The sequence below is a fragment of the Gymnodraco acuticeps genome, unplaced genomic scaffold (assembly GCF_902827175.1).
Source record: "Gymnodraco acuticeps unplaced genomic scaffold, fGymAcu1.1, whole genome shotgun sequence".
In the NCBI taxonomy this organism is placed as follows: domain Eukaryota; kingdom Metazoa; phylum Chordata; class Actinopteri; order Perciformes; family Bathydraconidae; genus Gymnodraco; species Gymnodraco acuticeps.
Window position 1 is genome coordinate 2,825,021 of NW_022990274.1, and position 16,397 is coordinate 2,841,417.

The 16,397-nt window shown below is 40.1% G+C and overlaps 1 long non-coding RNA gene across 2 annotated transcripts; it reads right to left on the minus strand.

The window, feature by feature from the left end:
* Positions 1 to 8,943: 8,943 nt before the first annotated feature.
* Positions 8,944 to 13,257, minus strand: LOC117549518. 2 transcript variants are annotated; one of them, XR_004569498.1, is made up of 8 exons: positions 12,962 to 13,257; positions 12,195 to 12,264; positions 12,001 to 12,113; positions 11,715 to 11,813; positions 11,107 to 11,218; positions 10,759 to 10,914; positions 10,467 to 10,621; positions 8,944 to 9,067 (listed from the first exon to the last, which is right to left on the minus strand). It is a non-coding gene; the product is annotated as an uncharacterized LOC117549518 (long non-coding RNA). The 2 variants fall into 2 exon arrangements; XR_004569497.1 differs by lacking the exons at positions 12,195 to 12,264; positions 12,962 to 13,257 and having other exon boundaries at positions 12,001 to 12,158.
* Positions 13,258 to 16,397: the final 3,140 nt, after the last annotated feature.

Here is a 16,397-nt window from a genome sequence, read left to right on the forward strand (position 1 = left end):
ACCAGCTTGGCTGCAGTAAAAAACTCAAAACGAGATTTTCTAACTTAAACATAAAGACAGATAACAGGCTCATCACAGACAAACTGGATGTGGCCAAGTACTTGAACATTTTTTTCACAAACATAGCCACAACTCTTGTAAATAAATTACCCTCCCACTCAGGGCTTTTTGGAGTAGATCACATCATGACCTACTACAAAAACCTAGGGGTACGCAAAGATGATTTCAGTCTAGCAAGGGTAACAACAGCAGAGGTACTCATTAAACTGAGCGCCCTCCAACCTAACAAGGCCACTGGCCACCACAATATCCCCTCCAAATTCCTCAGAGACACAGCAACCGCCATCTCACCAGTCATAGCTCACATAATTAACCTCTCCATAAAACAGGGAAAAGTACCCAAAGACTTCAAAATTGCAAGAGTAACCCCCCTGCACAAAAAGGGCAGCAAATTGGACCCAGGCAACTACCGCCCTGTTTCTATACTTACCTCCATCTCGAAAGTCATGGAAAAAATAGTATATGAAACAGGGCGAAAAGTACCTCGCGGAAAAGAAACTAATCTATGAATTTCAATCTGGCTTTAGAACATCCCACTCCACTGACACATGCCTTCTTTATTTGAGCGACCACATCAAACAAGAGGTGGACGAGGGCAAGTACTGCGGCATGGTGATGCTGGACCTACAAAAGGCTTTCGACACTGTCAATCACCCCATTCTGATTGACAAGCTAAAGCAATTGGTTTTGATAAACTATCGGTGAGCTGGATGCAATCCTACCTGGAGGGGAGAGAACAGATGGTGGAGGTAAACGGTACTCTGTCCCCCCCCCTCCCAGTGAGCTGTGGTGTTCCACAAGGAAGCATATTAGGTCCGTTACTGTTCCTAATTTATGTAAATGACATGTCATCAGCATGTGACTGCAACTTGTTCCTGTTCGCGGACGACTCAGCCCTGCTGGTCTCTGACAGGAACAGGTTACAGGTTGAAAAAACCCTCAGCTCCGAGCTCGGCAGAATCTGCACCTGGCTCACCGATAATAAATTATCATTACACCTGGGTAAAACAGAGTCCATTCTCTTCGGTTCGAAACATAATCTCAGCAAATCCGACGACTTCTCAGTTGCAGTGGGCGACATTATTGTCACAAGTAAGAAGGAAATTACATACCTAGGATCTATTCTTGAGGCAAACCTCTCCTGTGACAAAATGGCATCCAATGTAATAAAAAAAGTCAATCAAAGAACTAGATTCCTATACCGGATCTCCTCTCTGGTAAACAAAAACACCCTGAAAACTCTGGCAGGAGCACTCATTCAAGGGTACTATGACTATGCTTGCACGTCATGGTACCATAGCACCTCCAAGGCGCTAAAAATAAAACTTCAAACATCGCAAATAAACTGGTCAGACTACTGCTTGACCTTTCATCTAGAACCCACCTCACCTCTGCCCACTTTGACAACCTAGGATGGCTTAGAGTAGACGACAGAGTACAGCTACTTGCAATGGGCCTGGTCTACAAGATCCACTACACCTCTATGGTACCCATGTACATGTCAAAATTCTTCCCAAAGGTCAAGGAATACCATGATCATAACACCAGAGGGAGCTCCACAAATCATGTGAAACCCAGATTTGGCACAAAAAAGGGGGAATACACGTTTCGCAATTATGCCACATCAAGGTGGAACGCTCTTCCCACAACTGTAAAGGAAAGTAAAACTATACTTACCTTCAAAACCTCTCTTAAAGAGCACCTTCGGGGGAGAGCATTGCAAAACTGGCCCCGGTAATGGTACAAATCTCAACCTGTCGTTCAATGGACAGCTTCCCCCCCCATCTATGTATATACTCGCATTTTAGACTCTGTTACTAACTGTATATCTGTAGACTTGGTATGTCTTAAATGTCCGGTTAGGATGTATTAGAACGAAATCTAAAATGAAAATTGTAAATAAGCAATCTGTATGTAAAAAAACCACCTGTATGTAAATTGTAAATAAGCCATCTGTATGTCAAATATGTCTTATATGTCTTATATGTCTTATATGTCTTATATGTCTTATATGTCTTATATGTCTTAAATGATATGATGAATTGGAAATGGGGGACCCTGATGTAAACAAGACGAAAGTCTTTCTCTGGTCTGCATCCCCTTAACAATTGTATGTTTTGAGCTGTACTGTACTGTACCCAATATACAAGCTGTTAATAAACTTTTCAATCAATCAATCAAGCATCCATTCCCATTGGATAACGGAGAATTGTACACCCGGAAGTAAGTATTCCCCTTACTGTCGATTGATTTTACAGTGATATCTGCACTACTCATCAACTAAGAAACACCAGATTATCCTTGTTAATTACACAACATTGATTGGTTTAAATTGTGTGCAATGCTTTTGTATTTTTCCCCTTCGATTCGGAGAAACAAATATTTTTTCGGAGTAAAGGATGGCAGAAGACACTACCCAGAATCCCCAGCTATCGTTTAGGACTACACCATGTGCTCTGTTTGACAAACCCCGTGATTAGTTCTCAAGCTCTGTGATTGGTTGACCTCCAACTGCATTCAATATGAAAAAAAACGTTTCATAAAAGATCAAATCATACTTTATTCAGCAGTGCTTGCTTTACTCTTTGAAAGTCATCACATGAATGCATTGTAATAAATGGTTCGGCTGCATTAAATATATTACACATCTGTCGTAGTTCTTTATTTTTATTTATCTACAGAGATCGGGCTCAGAATAGACCGGAAACTATTCTTTTACCGTTCAGTTTGAATTTCACAATAAAGTTACTAGTAATATTTTGTTTTGATATTATTGTTTTTTATTAACTACTAGACCACTGGGTCATGTTAAGACCATCTTTTCTGTCTTGCTGTGGGGTTTTTCCATCGCTTTTGTGTTACAAATATCAAAACAATAACTAAATATATCCGTCGTAAACTAAACCAGAAACAGCAGTATATTTTATTTTTGTTAACACTGTAAACTTGACAGCTTTTTAACCCAAACCACCTACTGGTTAAAGCACGTTATTACACGTTTAGAGCAGACCCGGCGCCAGAACAAATCTAAAGGGAGGGCATATGATTTTCATGGGAGGGCACACAACACCGTCACGTGCTGCGGGCCTGCGGCACAATATATCAAACAGCAAGGCCAACTACATTGCGCAAAGACGCACACTTATCACAAATACATACACAAATAAAGGGCAACATAGAAACCACTTTTGAAACATTGTGTGCGTGGCAGCACAAACACTGGTAAATCACGAGCAAGGCACACTGTTAAGGATGGCAGCTTCCTCATTGTTGCACTCGGAGAGAAATAGTAGAGACGGAGACGATGAGCTGCTGTTAGCTCTATTATGGCATTGTGCATGTCGTGAGAGGTGTATGTTGCTGTGTGGGGAATGCTTTCCATTATTTTGGCCAACTCTGCATCTTTGTTGTACTGCATACTCAAACAGCGATAGGAAGAGCCCACTGCCTGACTCGGACATGCTGTGGAGTGAAACGTGGTCACCTCTGAGAGGGAGTTGGTTAACAGCTAAAAAAGCTATAATATCAACGACAGCTGACACGTAATAACGGTTCCGTGCCAGCTGATCTGCACCAAAGTACTCATTTCCTTATTTGTTTCCTCGCGTATATCTCTCTCTCTCTCTCCACAAACTCTCACATGAAATGTGTTCTTTTGATGCGGCATGCCTTAGCAGTCCTTTATCAGTCTGTAATGCGTGTTTCCAGTCGCACAAACCTTTGACAGTAAAAGCCGCATCAGATGAAGACATATTTACTTTAAAGTGTCTACAGGGGAAACAAAAGGCTGCATCTGCTTTTAACGAATATTCAAGCCATGGTCTGTTGTTGTACCATGCAGTGGCAAAAGTGCGCTTCTTTCCTGAAAACAATCTCCCTGGATAACGATCCAGTTTCACCTGGTTGGGTTTATTAACCCCAAGATCATCTGGGGCTGTTGGTCTTTGAGCGGTGTGCTGCAAGGTAGCATCTGTAGTGGAGGCACCGGCACGGAGCAGGAGGAGGATGCTGGCGGGTGTGGCACCGCAGGTGGTGATGGTAGGGGCACAAGGAGCTGTGCCTCGGAGGACAGCGTTGGTGGCGGCCGCCTTGATGAGTCATGGATTGGGCTCGCTAACTCAGCCCCGGGGTTTGCCGAGGTCAAGTTTGTGACATTAAGGCGTGCTGCTGCATCGGCTGCAGTTCTTTCATCGCTATTTCGTTTTAATAAATCCTTAGTCCTTTTGAGCCAATTTCTGATGTCCATTTTGTAATTCAAACAGAAATGGGAGTCTACAGAATGCACAATAAACAATAAACAAATCCAGAATAGAATAGAGTGTGACGCTGTGATTGATCTAAATGTGGACGAATCACAAATCACAACAGACACATGAATTTATTTGACGTAGCCTGCGATTTTTTTGTTTTAGTTACTATCTGACATCACATACATCGTGCATAAAAGTTCACAGTTTATTTATAATTAAAAAAAATTAAAAAATAATTTTTTAGAAATAATAAAAATCGTGTTTATTGGGGGAGGGCAAGAATGTCAAATGGGAGGGCCTGGCTCCCTGGTATGGAATGCCATTTAAGCCAATATTAAATAAATAAATATATACATAAATAATTAAATAAATACATATATATATAAATATGCCTATGAAATAAATTATAAAATAAATAAATTAGGCAATAAATATGTATACATGTACATTTAAATACACATTTATTTATTTCATGGGACTTTTATTTCATAATGACACATTTATTTATTTCAAGAGACTTGTATTTCATAATGACATATTTATTTATTTCAGATGACTTGTATTTCATAATGACGCGTTTCTTTATTTCAAGAGACTCGTATTTCATAATGGCTTATTTCATGTAAGACATTTCCATTCCTTATATGCAAATGAACGGGGCGTGGTTAGCTCACAGGTCCAGAGACCCAGACCAAAGCAACAGCACCACACTGACTACTCGAGAAGAGGAAGAAAATGGAGGAGAAGGACTAAGGCAAACTACTAAATTCTCAGAGTCAGACATCGCATGTAATCTGATACTCTAAATTTCACCCGCCAGAAATGTTCGCTTCTTCTTCTTCGGTGTAAATTGTCCGTTGGCAAACCAGTTGACTTCTTCTTCTCTCTGTTTTTTGGCGGATTGCAAACAACTTTAAGGTGCATACCGCCACCTACTGTACATGAGTGTGAATCATCATATCATTCCATCTCTTAACTCATGGACGTATCTATGATCTAATCCAAAAATAAATAAATTAGGGCTGTCAAACGATTACAATTTTTAATCAGATTAATCACAGTTTAAAAATTAATTAATCATGATTAATCACCATTCGAACTATGTCCAAAATATGTCATTTCTTTATGTATATTGTTGTGGGAATGGAAAGATAAATGAAAGAAGGCGGATATATCCATTTAACATGTTTATTGTAAAAAATGTCTGTGTGTCAAAATGAAAGAGAGCACCTATCAATCATCAAACCGTGGGGTCTTAATTCATTATGTATTGATTTCTATCTTACTTAGAAACTTCAGGAAAGTCGACGGGGGGGCGCTAGTGGAGTGGAGTACTTCGTGACCACAGAGTGTGAACGTTGTGATCAGCTGTTTTAGCGCAGTTCTCCAGTGAAGGGAGGAGTCTCCCTCCGCAGCCGGTTGGCGTAATTTTGGCACAATTCCGTTGTACAGACCGACGTTAACAGCAGCCCTGTCTGTGCACACGGAGACCGACTTTGTCGTCCGGTGATCTAACCGCCTTCTGGAAAAGCTTCACAAGTACGTCGGTACGCAAATGTGCTTTGTAACACAAGTAACAATACGCATTTCAGATTACGCACATAACCTGCGTACCAGTTATGTGTTACCTGTACTCAGGGTCGGCGTCATGGGGGGTCATTCGCGGGCCATGCCCCCCCAAATGAGTCACTGTGCCCCCCCAACGCAGGGTTGGCAAGCCTTGCCACTTTGCCGTTTTTTTCTTTTTTTAATCATATAAGTGAAAACGTTTCCACTAAAGGCCCTGTCACACTGTCCCGAAATTGACACCCGATGGACACACGAATATGGAATTGTGAATTTCGCACGATAATGGCCCCGAACCACACACGAAGGCAACATTCCCTACATTACATTTAAGACATACAACTGAAATGAAAGTACCAAAAACAATTATGTTACAGTACTATGATACTGTACTGATATCTTCAGACTTTGTTCTTTACTTTATCCGTCGTTATATGTAGAAAATATTACGTTTTCTCCGTAATGTTGTTTCCATAACAACAACAACTTCCTGTCAACTGTCCTTCAAAATAATATATTATATCCTTTTTAGTTTCACAGAACACAAATTGGGTTATTTACATAATATATTTACATGATTTTGTTGTGCAATAAAACAACCCGATGGACACACGATAAAGGAAATGTTCAAATTCGGCTGTGATCGTAGCAACATCGGGCCATTCGTGAGGGCATCTTAAGCCTTCGTATGACCGCCGGTGGAGTTTCTCAGGCTCCGGCAGCAACTTCGTGAGCGGTGGCAAAATCTTAGGCATGCCAAAAAATTGCCGAAGGACCTTGCGAAGGTTCATTTTCGTGTTGAATTTGTGTGTCAATTGTGCCCTTCGTAAGGCCATCGTGAGGGCATCTTGTTATCATCGGTGCCATCGGGCATTCGCCCCGATCATAGTGAGGGTGAATGCACCGATGATAACACGAAGATGATACGATTTGACAAGATGCCCTCACGATGCCTTACGAAGTTGCCGCTCACGAAGTTGCTGCCGGAGCCTGAGAAACTCCACCGGCGGTCATACGATGGCTTAGATGCCCTCACGAATGGCCCGATGTTGCTACGATCACAGCCGAATTTGAACATTTCCTTTATCGTGTGTCCATCGGGTGTCAATTTCGGGACAGTGTGACAGGGCCTTAAAGGTTTTTTGTGTGAAATACATCAGAAATAAAGAATACAAATATAAAACACAGCCTGAGGTGTGCTCACTGCTGCTCTCTGATTGGTGTGTTGCTTGACCAATGACCCCCGACCTTTTTTTTGTTATCATTACGTGGCTGTGTGTTTAGATGAAAGCCCAGTGGCGATCTGTTCATCTGTTACACTGATTATACAGTAAAGCCATCGAAAATAATATGATATACTGTAGCCTACAGTACAAGTACATGGGTCTCTGTGTTTCATTCAAGCTCGGCTCTGTGTGTGTGTGGCACGAGCGCATTTTGTGAGTGCACGAGCGGTAACGTGGAATATTGTTAGTATCTGGTTAGCTAGCTATGCTAACGGATATAAAGGGCTGTTTCTACACCAAGGTGGAGGAGAGTCCTCTCCTGTCAGACTGTGAGGATCTTATAACGTCAGCTCAGTGAGGTAAGGACTCTCTCAGTGTTTAGATAGTTCACTTTAGTGTAAGTTATCTCAGTGGGTCTCAAACGGTTTGGTCACCATTTATGTAAGTATTTTCGAGGAATACCTTTATATGATCATTATAGTTATTAAAGAGAGAATTCATGAAAAACGGGTATGAAATACTATAGGACAGTAACACAAGAATACAGTTTAAAAGGGGAATGATTAGTAAAATATCCATAAAGAAAAAGTAAATCTGTGTACAGTTCTGTTTCATATGGATGCTGAGAGATGTAGGCTATCCATAGATCTCTTCATTTTGCTCTCAAAGTGCACCAGATTGATGTATTTAACTTCAATATTTTAAAAATAATCTTCCCGGGGCAGCATGCCCCCAGACTCTCCTAGAGGAGGTTAGGTCCACCCCCACCTAAAACATGTTCACATGGATAGGATACTAAATACATTTGCACACTTTTTATATGGTGGCCTATGTCCATATCAAATCAAATCAAGTTTTATTTATATAGCAAATTTTTCAACGATTTTTGGTCGAGCCAAAGTGCTGTACATATAATAAAAAATAACCTACAGTAAAGACACTTTACAGCAAATACAACAGCACAGTTTGTGCAGAATATCAGTATGAGAAAACGACACCCTCTGTCCTTGTATGTTTCTGTTTTGGTGGTCGTGCCACAACCGTGCATGTATGCACAAGTCATAGGGGCGCTATACAATAGCACTACACCCCTGCAATGTGTGTGAAAGACAATAGACTTTACAGCATGTTTTTTTAAATTGAAGTTGCGTTGGTGTTTGTGTGTTGGTTGTTGACGGCAGTGTGTGCCCCCCTTGGTAAATGATTGCCCCCCCATTCGATTTGTTCTAGAGCCGACCCTGCCTGTACTACAGCTAAAGTATTCTCCGTAGGGACTTCCTGCAACAACACCACGCCGTTATCTTGATTCTGATTGGCCAGAAGACATTATCAAAGATGTTCTATTGGGAAGACGATCACTACGTGACAAAAGTTTTCAAAACCGTTTCTGGTCTTCCGTATTTCCAGACAAGTGGCTGCTGAAATCAATCTTACTAACTGCTGTCTGTGCAATTTACTCCGCGCCAGTTGGCGGACTTTATTTTGCTTACTTTAACATCATTTTTCATGGTGGGGCTAAGCCATTTCTTGGTATGGGTGTAGCCTACTCCAGCCATTCCCTGTCTTTATAAATATTTGTCTGCTGGCATACCAACAGACCAGCATGTATCTATCACCAACTTATGTTAGTATTAAATATACAATGTATTCTGGTAACTATCAAAATAAAGACATTGTATAGTGTTCATAACAGTATTTTTATTTCATAAATTATACTTAATACAATAATATTACAAAAAAAACCTACATCTAAATAAATATATCATCTAAAAAAGATGCATTTGATTTAAAAATAACAAATATAATTCAAAATGTAAACAGCAACAAAGAAATTATAAACATTTTTTTTTTTTTTCTTGTTAATATCCATTATCTTCTCTGTTATGTATCTTCCGGTCTTTGCCAATCTGGCCAGCATTTCTTGGTCCTCCACGTCTTTCTCGTGCAGCCACTGCTTGAAGCAAACTGAAAATAAGAAACAACAATGTTTTAACAAATCTTATTCAATTATGTGATGATAGAACTGCAAACAGAATAGCTGTAACTTTAACAAAATAAATAACTCAGTTACCTCTAATCATTAACCCATGTTTGTATCATTGAGTTAACTCTGTGTGTTGCTGCTAGCATACATAATATATACCTGACGTGGAAACGTTACTCGTGGATGGGGCTACAGAGCTACTAGAAAGACAGTCGAACCCGGTGCATTTCTCCGTCTGAATGTGGAGCACTTTTGCTAAATGTTTAGACAAATAGCTTGTGTTACCGCCCTTACATGCTAAATTCTTATTGCACTATTGGCAACGAGCATTTTCCACCTCAAGACCAAGCCCCCAGGAAGTGTGCCGGACTCTGAGGAAAATATTCGTTGTGTCCAAACGGCGGTACTACAATTTCCTTATCAGTCTGTGACGTCGACCGGCCCAGAAATACTTTTTCCCATTGACTAACATTGGGAAAGAGACGTCTGTAACTCGGTGGATACTTTTTTTGAAACTAAATAAACTACCCAGTATGAACTATTGTATAGCCCTAGAATCATTAAGTTCTTAAAGTTGTAAAATGCACTAAAAGCCGAATCTAGATTTATTCTCTCTATCCATTCTTTCTAGTGAGCCGAGAGTGTGTGCTCGGGGGGCGGGGCTTAAGGGGCGCATGCTCTGTGAGAGCAACAAACGGGTTATTCTGCTCTGACAGCCAGGCATGACGGGTAATCTGTGACGTTTCGCTCTCTCAAAAGTTGGGCCATTTTGACTTCATGCGCCAATGAGCAGCTCTCATAGGAAAGAACGAGTCCCCTCCTCCGATGCTGTATCCAGTTCTTATTAAACATCCATGCTCAAGACGGGTAACATAACTACCCTCGGGGCGCTTAGTTCTCTCTGCCATGTGTTTGTGTGCGCACGTGTGTGTGTGTGTGTGTGTGTGTGTGTGTGTGTGTGTGTGTGTGTTGCATGCATGTAGCAGGTTCTGTGTGTAAACTGCCCCACCCCCTCGCACACCGACAGGGGAGAGAGATCTCGTCTGGATTGGAAAGATCAAAAATAAATCATAGACGCACTTTGTAGTCTTATTGCATATTAGAAACGGAGTTGCAGTAAGACTGCAATATAATGTTTATGTAGATATAATACATATGACATCTATTTTTGAAATGTCTCCCGTAACGATAAAAAGATTGATAACATTGGACGTTAACGGTACCACGGTCTTTAATAATTCAGCCCCGGGGCCCCGTTAATACTGGGGCTCGGTACCCATCCCTAGTTTTAATTATTACATCATCAATATTACATTTCAAATAACCAAGTACTTGGTTACCAACACAAAGCGCAAGTGGCTAGTGCTGCTAAGAACATACCTGGTGATGGTGTTGATGGTGGCTCTTCGCTGCAGGATCTGGTCGATGTCCTCCTAGCAGAAGCGATTGCCTTCGTCGTTCTCGTCCATGATGGCGGCGTAGGCTCCTTTCCTCAGCAGGTCCTCGATCTCCTTCTTGGAGAAGTGCTGGACCGGCTAAAGGCGACGCAGAGAGACATTTACACAAGTGGATTTAGAAAACTCTTTTTGAAAATAAACTAAGCGTACTGCAACAGCGACTGACCCAAAGATGACTTGGCATCTAGAAATATGACAGATTTTCTTTTTCTCACCCCGTTGTTGTTGCCACTCATGCTCTGCAGGACGGGACGGTCCAGCCCGAGCTTCAGACTAGCTTTATCCAGCATTTCCCTCTCATAGTTTCTAGTGATCAGACGGTACACCTCCACCGCCTTAGACTGGCCAAAACGATGACACCGAGCTTGAGCCTGAAATACAAAATTAAAAGAGGGGTCAAAAGAGCATCATGTGCAGCTGCTGTTCAACGTTTTTAAGCATTAAATGGGAAAATATACACTTAAAGAACCGAGGGAATAAACGGAAAGACTGTTGTTGTTGTAGCCCTATTGAACTATCTTTAGGACGGACAGAGCAGATATATATATATATATATATTGTACCTGCAGGTCATTTTGAGGGTTCCAGTCAGAGTGGAATATCACACAGGTGTCTGCAGCAGTGAGGTTCACAATCTCTTGATCAGGTGTTTGATGTGGGCTGGCATGATCCTTTCTGCAGCGATGAATAAAGAAAACAAAGAAGACATTATTAATAATAGTAACAACAATAATATTAGTATAACTATTTATATAGCACTTACACAATAATTGCAAAGTGATTCTCACAACAAAAATAAAGAACAAAACAATAAAAAAACTAATTATTATAGGAATGTTAAAATACAAATAAATGCTAAACATTCTGAGAGGCCGACTACAAAAGGTAGACTCAATGGCTCTTGATGACATCAATGAGCAGTCCCAAAACATGCTGCTGTATAAAAATAAATAGGTCCAGATTTCTTCTATTTAGTGTTGGATGATTTGTTGTATTGATTGCTGATGGATGTTAAGATATGTTTTACAATTATAACAAAAAGATTATTGTAATTGGAATCAAAAAGTTTACAAATCGTAGTTTTAATAAAATGACTAGCAATATAGGATTTATTCAACAGCGGTAAAGCATTAAGTTACTAAATTAACGTACACTGAACTGTAAAACTTACCACTATTTAGGAAAGGACCTGATCAGAAGGATTGACTAGTAAGACAGCAAAGAGGCGGAGGAGGTCTCTGTCATGTACAACCATTGGTAGATGTTACACCTGAAAGAAAGATAAGGAAATAAGACAACACAGGAGGACAAACATCTTCTTAAGTAAAAGACCAAATCATGTCAAGCTTTAACCTGAGGCTGTTTTTTCAGTCTTTACAATGCACAGTTGGAAATTATATTCCAAAAGCTAAATTCAAACTCAACACCATAAATAACTGGGTACCAAAGTGCTTTACCTGATAGGACACGTTCCACACGGAGCAGCAACCATCCGGCTGGGCCGTATGCTGCATATCATCTCCTCCCTCTCCACTGTTTCCAGTAGATCTCTACTGCCTGTCCAATAAAACTGAAATGCCCCAAAACCATCATATTTCAAAAGTTAAAAACAATAACTTGCTCTTGGCATTCAAATGTATTATAATCTCACCTTGTTCCTGGATGTCAGGAAGGCGTTCCCTTCAAGTCTGCAACCAGTCATAGGAGTTCAAATGCAAAGCCTGAAAGATGACAAGAGCGGGAGACTTACATGTTACAAGATAAGTAATACCAGAGCAGTGTTTAGGACATGCAGAGAACAGATCAAATCCCCTGACAGGCTCACACACTTTGGTGATGTCCTCATCTGATAATGATGTTTCATTTTTAGCAGCAAAGTCACATTACTCAAGGTATATGTTGGACCCAACTCATGTACAGTATGTTTTGCATCTCCTCAACAATGGTCTGTATAGTTGAGTAGAAACAAACTGTCCCTACAGTTTCAAGTAGATTAACAAAGAAAAGTTTGCAATGAAGCACAAAACCCCTCTTTGTATTAAGCTAGCTGACACAAAAAGTACAGCTTAACATGCTAACCTGGTGGAATTAGCTAACGTTAGCTAACTTCATGTCCAACACAAAACCTCTAACGTGCATTACATTGGCGATTTTAAACACAACTTAACTCTCTCAACTTGTAAAATAACGTTAATTTAACATACCCTTAAATAACTACATCACGTTTTTCAGGGGCAACACAAACTGCAGAAAACGTTAGCTGCTAACTGTTGTTAGCTAAGACAGCTAACTCGTAACGATAGCCTCCTAGCAAACGTAAGGTTACGTTAACATTAACTTAACGTTGTAAGAAAGCAAAACGAACCTTCGAGACATATTTTACTCTCAGACTGGGTGTAATTGTGTAGCGTTGCTTACCTCCAGAAGGACTTTTAGCTGTTTCCCAGTAGAGACTAGAGAGAGCTGTCAGAGCGGTTGCTCTCAGAAGAGCAGCATTGGGCGGACCAGAGAAGACCAGATAAGAACCAGTTAAGTCTTGGAGCCCACCGACGTCTTCCATGTTGTTATTTTCATTTAGTAGTTTGCCTTATAGTCCTTCTCCTCCATTTTCTTCCTCTTCTCGAGTAGTCAGTGTGGTGCTGTTGCTTTGGTCTGGGTCTCTGGACCTGTGAGCTAACCACGCCCCGTTCATTTGCATATAAGGAATGGAAATGTCTCATCATGAAATACAAGTCACATAAAATAAGCCATTATGAAATACGAGTCTCTTGAAATAAAGAAACGCGTCATTATGAAATACAAGTCATCTGAAATAAATAAATATGTCATTATGAAATACGAGTCTCTTTAAATAAATAAATGTGTCATTATGAAATACAAGTCTCTTGAAATAAATAAATGTGTCATTATGAAATACAAGTCTCTTGAAATAAATAAATGTGTCATTATGAAATAAAAGCCCCATGAAATAAATAAATGTGTATTTAAATGTACATGTATACATATTTATTGCCTAATTTATTTATTTTATAATTTATTTCATAGGCATATTTATATATGTATTTATTTAATTATTTATGTATATATTTATTTATTTAATATTGGCTTAAATGGCATTCCATACCCTTGGTCCACAACGCAAACGTATTAGTATTAGTAACACAATCCGCATCTAAAATTGTGGCATAGATAGCCAACGTTATTTTCCCCTGTGCAATTCTCCATTTACTCAACAATAACACATAATTATCCTTGTGTTTATTATTTGTTTGATTAATAAACACAAGTTGGAGTCCGTCAGGACCGAGGGTCGGAGCAGCTCATTTGCTTTAGAGAATATTACACCGGGAAGTAAGTATTCTCTCCGCTTCGCTTGACAAACCCCGTGATAGTCCTCAAGCTCTGTGATTGGAGAGTGTGCTCCGAGGGTTACGCCGAGCCTCGAACAGCACTTGAAATGGGATGGAACCATGGCAGACTGTCCAAAACTGGATTTGAACGGGTCCACCGCGTCCCCCGCGTCCCCCCTCCCCCACCCCGTCCCCAGAACTACACATGCTGGCTATTGTGTTTCGCAACATGTTCTCTATCTATGGCACGTCTCTACTGGGAGTTGTAGTTTTAAAAGACGTTTTTGTATTTCCCATAATAAGAAGTTTCCAGTATTAAACTGTGTACACAGGGCCGCCCCTGGCCAACTTGGGGCCCCAAGCGACATTGTGAGATGAGGCCCCCCCCCCCCAACCGACAGGAGTGAACTTTTTTTTTTTGGAAACAAAGTAGGCTACTTTGCAAATATAATTCCTGTTTATTATTATTATCAACGGTTACTTTTTTATACAGTGAGGTAAATGGTAAATGTGCATGTATGTCGCTCAGTATGCGTTTACAGGTGAATTGTGCATTTCCTGCCAAATACTAGCCTCAAAAAGATAACAACATAATTAATGCAAATAAACTACTTCTACTGATAATAATAATCATAATCAATTCAATAATAAAAATACTATATTGTTTTATTATAATATAGTTGTAATATAGTCAAGACAAAACATGCTTATGACATGCTCAAAAAATGATATTTCTTAAATCTGTATTCTAGTTCCCTCTGTCAGCAATGTATCAACAACTACACACACATTTCTATCAGTATTTCTCTGTGTTGTGGTTGACATGATGATGACTGTTAGGAGTTAAGGGGAGAGGCTGAGCATCACCATGAAATGTGCAAATTGACATAAAAATGAATAAAAGGGGAAAAAATGCTCCATGTTTTTTAGGCTGTAAACTTTAACTGTTATGTAAGCCAACTAGACAGACAGTGTATCTCTCTTCCTCCTGTATATTAGCAGATAAAAGGCATCACATACTTGAATGAATGGTAAATAAAGAATGCTGGAAATAACTGCATCTCCATTAGCCTATATGCTATGCAGAGACTGCCTTCTTCATGTCGTGAATTGCAGCTGATGTTTTAATATGGCAATTGGCAATTTGACTATTACAACATTCGTAAGTTGTACATTTGACTCATACAATAACCCACCTTCGAGTGATGCTCTAGTTTCTTCATGTTTTGTTTTTTGCGCCGGACTCAAAACCTTTATTTATCCAGGTAAAATCCCATTGAGATCAATGATCTCTTTTTCAAGGACTGAAACTGTCTTTTCACCGACATCTCTTCACCTGCACTAGTGGCCGTATCAAAGCCGTGATTGGTCAGATGTCGATTCATTGCAACGGTGTCGGGTTACAAACGTGCTCCTCTTGTCACCTCTCACGGCCCGTCCACACAGCGGCGTGCGCCGCACTCTCACTCTCGCGGGGGGTGCGCGGAGAACTGAGCGGAGAACTGTGCACAGCAGCTGAGGCCCTCTGGGCGGGGCCCCCTGCGCAAGGCGGGGCCCCATGCAGCCTGTGTGATTGGCCTGTAGGGAGGGGCGGCCCTGTGTGTACATCCCTGGAGGTTTAGGGGATAGGAAACTTGCTTGTGCCCATATTGGGCAGCATTAATATATATACCCACATGCCAGCTAAGGTCAGAAGAGCTTTATTTAACAGCTGGTCTTATGTTTGTGACCCCTCCTGTTGTTAATTGATAACATTACATTACATTAATTGATAAGCCTGAAACATGCACTTGTCAAGGTTCAGAGGCACATTTTGCAAATATGGCAGTAGCCATCGATCAGCTTAAGATAAGATATACTTTATTGATCCCAAGTTGGAAACATTTGCGTTACATCAGCATGTGTAACAGTTGCAAATATGCAGTGGTGTTTATTTACATAATTTAGTATAATCACACAAATTCTGTGTTTTATATTTAACAATTCTGTGTTTTTTATTTATTGATTGTTCAATACCTGACAAGGTCGGAGATTAAATATCTACATACATCTTATAAGAGTATAATACATTATGTATAATATCAGTTAAAATAAGTGCTTCAACATAGTTAACATTGCTGGAGGTATAAACAAATATTGATAGATGTCTTGTAGTGCACTATTGAGGAACCTGCGACCCAAGTTTTTCATTCAATGCATAACTACACCGTTTGTGTATGATATGTCAATAAACCTTAGAAAATCTTGAAATCTTGAAAGGGATGTGCAAAATAGTCATTATATACAGTCTTTAATTAACTATTAGTAGAGAATAACGAGTAATGAATATACTTTATAGGGATCAATACCAATTGGATCAAATATAAAAGTCAGCCGAATTAGTGTTGATACTGCAAGGAGACGTATTGTGTGAAAAGAAATGTAAGATGTTGTTTAACTACTGATATATTTATGATCCACGTCACGTATTCAGTGTTGGCGGCAGTTCCTCATGTTTGTCTAGA